General features: G+C 37.4%; 2 protein-coding genes across 2 annotated transcripts in view; both read right to left on the bottom strand.

Annotated features, from left to right (window-relative positions):
• LOC123768682 (acetylcholinesterase) overlaps positions 1–4656 on the bottom strand; it is a 71258-nt gene extending 66602 nt beyond the window's left edge. Inside the window, exon 1 of the mRNA XM_045759364.2 lies at positions 4571–4656. The gene's annotated coding sequence lies outside the window, so the exon portion shown is untranslated. The remainder of the gene's footprint in view (positions 1–4570) is intronic.
• A 3887-nt stretch (positions 4657–8543) lies between these two features.
• The window catches only part of LOC123768817 (secretin receptor), a 50560-nt gene continuing 49103 nt past the window's right edge, over positions 8544–10000 (bottom strand). The window contains exon 13 of the mRNA XM_045759604.2: positions 8544–10000. This exon is cut by the window's right edge and continues 1395 nt beyond it. The gene's annotated coding sequence lies outside the window, so the exon portion shown is untranslated.

Raw genomic sequence — 10000 nt, 5'->3', positions numbered from 1 at the left:
TAACACCTGTTGAATGGTGGGTTTTATGCTGCTTCAACACCTGCAACAAAAGATTGGCATTCACACGTTTTCAACTCCTGTTAGCGGCAGCATCAGAACGCCTTTCGGGTGTCCTGAGCTTCCTTACATCTGCAGGAATCTGCAACAGACTTTACTGGGTATTCGGCTTCAGTATTGCTGAAGTACCAGAAAAATACAGCACGTGCTCAAGACGGACAAACATACAAAGTAAACGACGTTACCAAAGGATTCAAAGTTCAAGATTTGTGGTGGAATGGAATATATAATTTCCCCACAGCACTTATGGAAAATATTTAACCTGTTATTCGAGCATTCTGCAACAGAAAGTCAACTGTTCAATAAACGGAGGAAACCATAATATAAAATTTTTCGAACGCCATCAGTTGTGAGTCATGTGAAAGCATTTTTCATTCACAAACGTTAGATGGTTGCATGGAATGAACATTTTGCCTTTGTTTGTAAAGGAGACTGCGCAATGGACAAGCCAGAAGAGAAGCAAACCCATTTTCTGTTTCAAAGCTTCGAAGTGAAACAGACTTACTGATGAAAAAAAATCGGACTATAATCGAATTGGATAGTACATAATTTGTATATACACATCTTGAATCCACCGACTTTTGTTTTAATCTTGGGCTGATATATGTATAATAGATACTATTAGTAAGACAAGTGTGTTTTGAGGTTGACAGATTATATTAAGCGTACCCAAATGTGTTCGAAGTTTCTGTTCGAGTTGAACTCTTTTCGTTTATAATACATTTAGATAATCTATTTAACCCAACTAAGTAAATCATGAACTACCATATATACAAACCCTTTCCAAACCTTGATCTATTTCAACAGCGTATTTATTTACCAAATTACACATACGTATGTGTTTACTAATCAATATATCGAATCATACAGAATGATATATGTGATGGTTTTTTAAATAATAGTTGAGGCACTTGTGGTCCCTGTCATTCTAATAAACAACATCTTAACACATAATCTTCATCATTGCAACATCTTTACCGTGACTGACTTCTTGATCCCTTCACCCTCGAAGTTTCTACAAAGTACGAATTTCGTGAGCTACATCTTGGTTTGGAGTTCGGCTCAAGTCCTATCAACTACTGGAGGGTTATTAAGGCAATTACACCAGCTCACTGATCAACCAGTAAGTATACTTAAGTCTTAAACATAGTTCAGGACTAAAGTAATCTCTCAGTGTATATACACCAGTGTATATACACCAGAGTATATATCTCACATTATTCACCAGAGTTGTGCATCCTATCAACATACACGGTTCCAGTGTGTGTACATCCGCACTACAAATGATCTTGCTCATTATTTATTCATTAGTGAGGCCGACCCTCCCGAGTCCTTGAGTCCCACATAAGAAACGAAAGAGATGGGTTATGAGGCGCCCCTTCCCCACTGTGAATTTCAGGGTTACCCTGCATCAGTAACCTGTGGAATTTCCTTGTCGTTCAGAACATAAACAATGGTGATCATGTCTTTGGAAAGCTTAGAACGTGTAACGAGCAAAAAATCAATCATCGCTAAAGTCATGGTTCAGGAGTTAGAAATTCATATAATTAGTGCCTTTCTCAAGCCAAATGGTGAAGCGTTTTCAATTATTTATTTTTAAAATCATCCTCAAGCTCGTCCAAACTGAGGTCGACCCGTAAGACGCATTAATGAACTTTAACGAACTTTAGAAACAAAGTAAATTTTCTGATATGTAACTTAATATAAATATTAAAAATTTTCATGTAGTTAGGACTAGAATACGTTAGTTTAGTTGTTTTGGTTCGGATTTCAATTATTTTTCATTCTAGTGCGTGGGTGACGAGCGATTCGAACATTTAAAGTGTGTGAAACACTGTTCGATAAAAGTCTGAACAACAGCAGTCGTGTGTTCTGCGTAAAAGAGTTTATGATTCATGAACAGGAGAACAGCTGCTGAATTAACAAGAATTTGGTCACTGTTAATGAGGACAGTTTGTGATTCTCTTATGATTGTGTTCTTTCATTGAACAGTTCTCCGCTCGCGATGAGTCACAATAACGTGGCTAAAGTAAGTTGACCAGACCACACACTAGAAGGTGAAGGGACGACGACGTTTCGGTCCGTCCTGCACCATTCACAATCGACTTGAGAATCGTCCAGGACGGACCGAAACGTCGTCGTCCCTTCACCTTCTAGTGTGTGGTCTGGTCAAGTTCTCCGCTTACTTTTTAAGTACCGTAAATACCAACGTACCGTAAATACATATAATTACTAGCATAATCAAAACTTATAATCTAACCTACCCTATGTCTATTTTTGCACAAAAAAAAACAACAATTGTAATAATGGTTATTTCATAATTGGGAAAACATAGTTTTTAATTAAACAGAGTGCAACAAATATATAAGTGCACACTTGAGAATGACTAAAGTGAGGCCACGCTGATCCCAAGATGTGGTACATTCTCGTACCAATAGGCTTGAGAATGAGATAATCACGTACATTTCCATATGAAATGCAATGATATGAAAAGCAAATATTCACTTATTAGCTGTCATTCAGTAGCCTGCGATACATATTAGCATAAAGGGAAATGTCTGAATATATATATATATATATATATATATATATATATATATATATATATATATATATATATATATATATATACACACAGAGAGATGCGATATTCTACGATGCTCAAGATAGTTTCGTTGTTGCCAAAGTTATGTACAAAATTACATATTTAAAGTTTGTAACTATTACATGAAAATGCAATAAAGTTAAATATTATTTCAATATTTTATTTAATATTCCTATTTTACATTACAATTAGAAAACAATTGTATTGACTGGAATACGGTATCACGCCGAAAATCTAAGAAACTAGACAACCATCGACTCATGACAGGCATACGGATGACAATGATCTCTTGCCCTCTGAGGAGGATAAAGAAGACGTTATCATAAACAACAAACAGACTGGAGGAGGTGCACAGCCAGCCCCCAAAAGTAAACAAAGTCCCACGTGGCTTGAGTACCAACACAGGCTCAGCCAAGGTAAAATATATTCTCCTGTTGACAAGACCATACACTAGAAGGTGAAGGGACGACGACGTTTCGGTCCGTCCTGGACCATTCTCAAGTCGATTATATCGATCAAGTCGATTGTCGATCAAATTCTCCTGTTCTGAAAACCTTCATTATTTCCTATGAAGACAGTACAGTGAAGAATAGGAGTGCTTTCGATAATAGAACAAAGTATTATATACAATAGAAATCCCAATATATATTTAATATTGGAGTGCACGATATAAGACCAAATAAATAAAAGAATTTAATTGCAGTGGACCACAACTACAGCAAGCAATCAACAGAGCTCAATGTGCAGACGATGTGTCACAATACCGTATCTCAAGATATAATGAACAAACCGCGCAACAGAAAATGGAGAAACGACGACGTTTCGGTCCGTCCTGGACCATTCACGTGATAGAAGTCACGTGATAGAAGAGAGGATGTTGCTGTTGTTAAAGATTTAGCTATTCAGGACGGAGTGTCCATGTAGCACGAGCTATGGTGAGCCCGTAATAGAAGAGAGGAATATACGGGTAAATAAATAAGGAAAGAGAGTAAGGTGAGGAGCTCAATAATATTACCGAAATCCGTGAGTACAAAGTGAGATTCTACGGTCAATTAGGTGCCATTAGTAAAGCGTAAAGTCAATTATGTCCTAGTCATTATTGAAGAAGGCATCCAATCTTAACTTCTAGTAGATGAAATTCCCGTCTACAAAGTAAAGAAATTTATGGAAAGAGAAGAAGGAACAGTGATACAGGCACAGCCCTACTTGCCTAAACGACCCTCCATCTGAACGGGTTTGGATGAATTGTTATCTTTATAAACTACAAGTATACGAACCAGGTCTAACTCACTGTTTCATATGTAAAGCAATTAACCACATCTGGAAAGAACGCACAAAAGACATTACACGTGGAATTTGTTCGAACTCCCATCACACAGAAACATGCACTTCAAACACACTGAAATGTTCAAACTTTGAGGGCGATCATGACAATATCTAAACAATGCTATTCGTACAGAGCAGCATAAAAAAAAAAAAAAAAAAAAATAGGGCTTTTTCCTACACCAACTTGCAATAAAGTAGTGCCCTGAAACAACACCTGGCAGTTCTTAACAAACCACCACCAATCACGAAGCAACAAACTTTGCACTTATTAAATGGCCTCGTTACTAACCATTCTACACCCCCTGACAATAATACACTCCCACAAAACTTACAACTAAACCCAGACTTCATCCAGACATTTATACTATGAAAATGAAAATGGAAAACGAAAACAACAAAATTCAGACTCCTTAATAAACTCTTAACAAAGCCAACCCACCCCTCAAGACTGACTCAACACACACCCCATCCACGTCTTCAGGAAGTGAAATCCGAATAAACACAACTACCAATGGCATAAACAAGACAATTAATAGAACTAATACTGGACAAAATCCTTTATAAATACTTAGCAAAACTTACCGTCCGCCACGCTGACTTGCCACAAAACACGACCACTAGAACTGAGGGTGAAAAGCCTCCAGCTGTCGGAACACACTCCAAACGACTTAGCGCTCAGACTGAAAAACCACAACGCCCACACTCCCTCACGACACCACCTGCCGTCCCCCACCCCTCCGCCTCCTCAACCATTCCCAGATACCAAACACGCTGCACTACTGTAACACCAAGTAAAACATATGGAATCCCAACCCAAACATACAGAGTGGCCCCTTGACCTTCATGACTAGAAACGCAAAAAGAATCAAAACATCACTGACAGAGCTTAAACAAATTCCTCTACTCATCGAAACGAGATCTAGCTTTCCTAATAAAATCATAGCTAACTCCCAAACATAATCCCATATTGAAAAACTTTCAAATGCAGGAACACAACAGAACTAACTGCATTACTAACTAGCAACAATCAGACATAAATACAGAATAGACATAATTTTGTATTGACTGCCATGTTCCAAAGACAATTGAGCATTACCTCCTTCACTGCTCCACGCATCATAATGTTAAGACTAATTTCAAACCAGTAATTATCACGGTCAAAATCCCCTTAAATTTTAAACATATTTTAAGGGAGATATCTTACTTTATATAAAATATAAAATATCCATAACATTGGCTAAATATCTCCAGTAACCCAATATTAGGCCTCATTTGACCTATTCATAACTCAAACTCCAGGGATAAACAGAAAGCGCAGCACTAACTACACAAATAGCAACGAGCAGTTGTCGCTGTACACACACCACCACCACAACCTGTCCTCAGGCCAGGCTAGATAGAGGAGCCGCCATACCCCCTCCCCCCAAATGCATTCATCATTTTTATTAGAGTGCATTAAAAATTGCATTTCTTTTTATATATAAGTTATTATTATTATGCATAATTTTCGGGGTTCAAACAGAAGCAATTTTAGAGAAATGTTCGAAGGTCATCAGTTGCGACTCGTGTGGAAACCGTTTTCTGTTCATAAACAGGGGTTTGGCGCCTCACTATATGAGGACGGGCTGAACTTTCAAGCTTTCGCCGCCAATTGCATCAAGTGCATCTCTAAAGCCAGTCTGGCTTAGTCGCTGCCCTTATATCAACTGTAAACAACACCAACAACTTCCAAGCCTTGCCAAATAAACACTGACGTACCGATCGACTTGAGAATGGTCCAGGACGGACCGAAACGTCGTCGTCCCTTCAACTTCTAGTGTGTGGTCTGGTCAACTGACGTACCATTATGAAGCGTCTCCCGACATCTCCACTCGTGCGGGGAGCGGAGGAGAAGAACCTTCATGTAAACTAACGTTCCATAAAGAAGAAGGGAATTGAAGGGTTAAAAAGATCTTTGGGAATGAAAGATCTAAATATTTATTTATTTATGAGCAAATATTTGAACAGCCAGTATTTATAAGTGTGTTTGGGATCGTCGCAGCTTCAAGGACCATAGCCTGAGGGATGGGTTGAATAAACCAAACCAGATCTGAGATCGAAGGCTAAAATGTGCCTTTTAATTAATTAGCTCAAAATCTTACAGAATTTTTTTATTAGAAAAGCATTTGAATAGAAAACTCACTCGGAACAGATGCTCTAAGCTTTTCTGCTTTGAAAGATGAGACAACTTTTACAAATTTCGTTGACACCTGCGGGGTGGGTACGGGGACAAAAAGGCTAATTAATTGAGGATACTCTATAAAATATCGTCAGAGTATTATAGCCCATAGCACCATGCAGCTTGCAGCCAACACATCCTCCAATCTAACAGCTAACAGGAGCACTTCTAACAGCTTCCATACAGCAAACAGAAGCACTTCTAACAGCTTCCATACAGCTAACAGAAGCACTTCTAACAGCTTCCACACAGCTAACAGAAGCACTTCTAACAGCTTCCATACAGCTAACAGAAGCATTTCTAACAGCTTCCATACAGCTAACAGAAGCACTTCTAACAGCTTCCTACAGCTAACAGAAGCAATTCTAACAGCTTCCATACAGCTAACAGAAGCACTTCTAACAGCTTCCATACAGCTAACAGAAGCACTTCTAACAGCTTCCATACAGCTAACAGAAGCACTTCTAACAGCTTCCATACAGCTAATAGAAGCACTTGTGAATCACTTTAGGTGATATAGCGTGACGTCCCAATTTCTGCGAAACTAATTTCACTGATTCTGGGGCCAGAGACGATTGAGATGGGGGAGAGAAAGGTCTTTGATGTTAGGGTGAGGGGATGAGGTTGGTAGATGAGGTTGTTATTAAATTTCAGGCAAAACCGATTGGGAATATGTCATCTGATGGTCGGTGATGGTACCGTAGGAGTCTGCAGTGTCGTTGAGGGAACTGGAGAGAAAATACACATATTTTACTGATTGTAGGTACAACCTCTGTATTTTTCATTTTTATCAATATTATGTTTTTTGTTTTTTATTATAAATTAATTTTTTTTTCCATATTTGGCCTTTAATTTTTATGTTCAAAAATACGTTTTACGTATGTTTTTTCTTGATATATGTTAAATGTGAAAAATCACTAATCATATATTGTCGTCCACTGACGAATCGGCGATCACTATAGTATATGTTAGTATGTCAGAATATATATTAGGAAATCAAAGCATATATTTGTAAATACTGTAGTATATTTTAATAAACATTCAACAGGTACTTTTCGTATACTTTATTTGCAAAATTATAATATTTCCATTGAACAGAAAGACAATGAGATCTTTGTCTACGTTGCTGAAACACCTGAAAGATGAAGATAGTGACAATTGAGTGAGCCGGAGATTAAAGACCGGTGGAAGAAACGCGCACAGATGGTGAAAAGAGTTAAAGATGGCGGAGAAAAAATTCTGTAGATGAATAAAGGTAGATGAATGCAGATGGTGGAAAATAAATCAAATAGTAGAGAGGGGGACATGTGATGAAGATGGAGACAGACGATAGAGAGGAAGACAGGTAGACAGGTACACATAGATGGGTGTCACATAGAAACTAATAAATCACACCATCATGCAATATTTTCACAGAAACATTACATTATATAATATATACAATATATCAGTTACGAGACACAATGTGATAATCTGTGATCCCTGGCAATCCTACACTTCAAACTTTAATGGTAAATGACACTTAAGTCACTCATATCAGAAGCCAATGAGCGACTAATCTGAAGCCGACAGGGCAAAGTGTCTGGAAGAACAAGTGGAAGGATGCTGTATAAAGAGAAAAGCAAATATTATGCTCAGTTACATTGTAACATTAAATTACGTAGTTTAAAATGCTTAAATTATCTTGTGATGTAATTCCATCATAATATTAATTAAAATATACCGTACAAGGTTATTTTAAGATTAGGATAATCAGTATGTTCCCCATCATTTTGTATTATCAATTTATGCTGAACATCATAATTCAGCATAAAGCAGCCAAAGAAAATGCCCATTTCCCCTAAATAATTGCTCGACAGATTATAAATTCTTCAGCAGGTTGATTGATCTCGTTTCCAGTACACTTTCTTACTCATATCCTATTACAACACTCAGTCCTGCAGAGCGCCTATTTCTTCAAGGATTGGAGAATACTGATAACCCAGAAACGACAAGACTCCAGTACTATTTACATATGAAAATATATTACACGCACATAAACAGACACATATTTTGACAGTTATCCACAGATTACATTTCTAGTTATATATTGTGCTTTATGGAAAGTATAAGAGATAAGTTATTTTTCTATGCACCTTTCACCAATCAACGAACTGACAATGTGAACCAGAATATATACATTGATTACTGAATAATAATTAGTACATACATTATTATATATATATATATATATATATATATATATATATATATATATATATATATATATATATATATATATATATATATATATATATATATATATAAATATATAAAGATAATGGTGTTAAGAGGGAATGGAATTCAGAGGGAAGTCTCCCAAACAGGCCTCTGAGTTGCCGTGTGTGTGCATATGTGAGCCAGCGGTAATATGGATGGAAGGACATATGTGATCCTGGGGGCATATGTAGATGTGCGGTTGTGAGAGCGAATACGGTCGTCTGAATTTGAGGGTATTTGTGGCTTTGTGGGTGTTAGAGAGTATGTTGGTGCTTTGTGAGAGTATGTGGGCGTGTGGTTGTGGGGACGTATAAGAGTAAGGGCGTATGTGGACAAGTGGATATGAGGCCTTTTTATGTGGACGTGTGGGAGCGTATGTGGAAGTAGAGGTATGAGGGCCGTATATGTACTTGTGTGTGTGTAAGAACGAATGTTTTAGGCGGTATATGGATATGTGGATGTTGTGTAGTATGTGGACGTGTAGGTATGAGGGCGTATGTGGATGTGTGAGTATGAGGACGCATGTGCTATTTTTTTTCTTTCCAACTGAAGACAATTTTGCGTTTTTCCACTATTTAAACACACTATATCACAACATTTTTTTTTCATGAAAACTGCAATCACAAAAAATATATGAATTCCTCGAAGTACCTACGACAAAGCATAAAATTGTTTATCCAAATTTATAATAATCTTGAGAATTTATTCATAAATTGGGGCATGTATTTTAGAAACAGTACAAAGGTTCACTGCATAAAACATAGGAGCATCTACTCTCAATGTTCTTGCTAAGACAGATCTCAAATCCTGCTTCATAATGATGTGAGATCTTTTAGTGTTGAACATAGAGTCGTCTCGCATTTAAAGAATATGTAAATAATACAAAAAACATAAAAATGAATTCCTCACTGATTAATCATTTGTTGTAAACAAGAATATAACTCTTGAGCTTTCGCTTTAACACATGCGTTGTTTGATGTTTACACGGTAATGAGTTCCAATTGTTTACCTCGTGAGATGATGATTAATTATCTGCTGGCAAAACGAAATGGTAAAAATGATAGCTGTTGAGAGAGATGGATTGGTTCATGTAATGTGCAGTGGTGAGATCTTGTCCCTGCCTGTATGATAGCTACGTGCTTTTAATAGACTTACATATATTATATGTCATGTAAGGGCGTTAAAGACATTGACAAAGAAGATGAATCTTCTTAGCGGTAAGTGGTTTCAGTCGTGGATAGATCGGAGAGGGCACTGCCTTCAGTAATGGATAGATCAGAGAGGGCACTGTCTTCAGTAATGGATAGATCAGAGAGGGCACTGTCGTCAGTAATAGATAGATCAGAGAGGGCACTGTCTTCCTTAGTGGATAGATCAAGTAAGATTGGAAATATTTTTCATAGTTAGAAATATATCCGCAAGAGGACTTACAGATAGAGCTACACGCACCCTAAGAAGTTACATACTTATAAGTGAGATTGAGACTGAAGCAAATTCGGTGCCGGGATACAAAATTGAGCACCTGGCTAGTTGGC

The sequence above is a fragment of the Procambarus clarkii genome, chromosome 83 (genome assembly GCF_040958095.1).
Source record: "Procambarus clarkii isolate CNS0578487 chromosome 83, FALCON_Pclarkii_2.0, whole genome shotgun sequence".
Taxonomy (NCBI): domain Eukaryota; kingdom Metazoa; phylum Arthropoda; class Malacostraca; order Decapoda; family Cambaridae; genus Procambarus; species Procambarus clarkii.
This window is presented reverse-complemented; position numbering and strand designations above follow the sequence as displayed.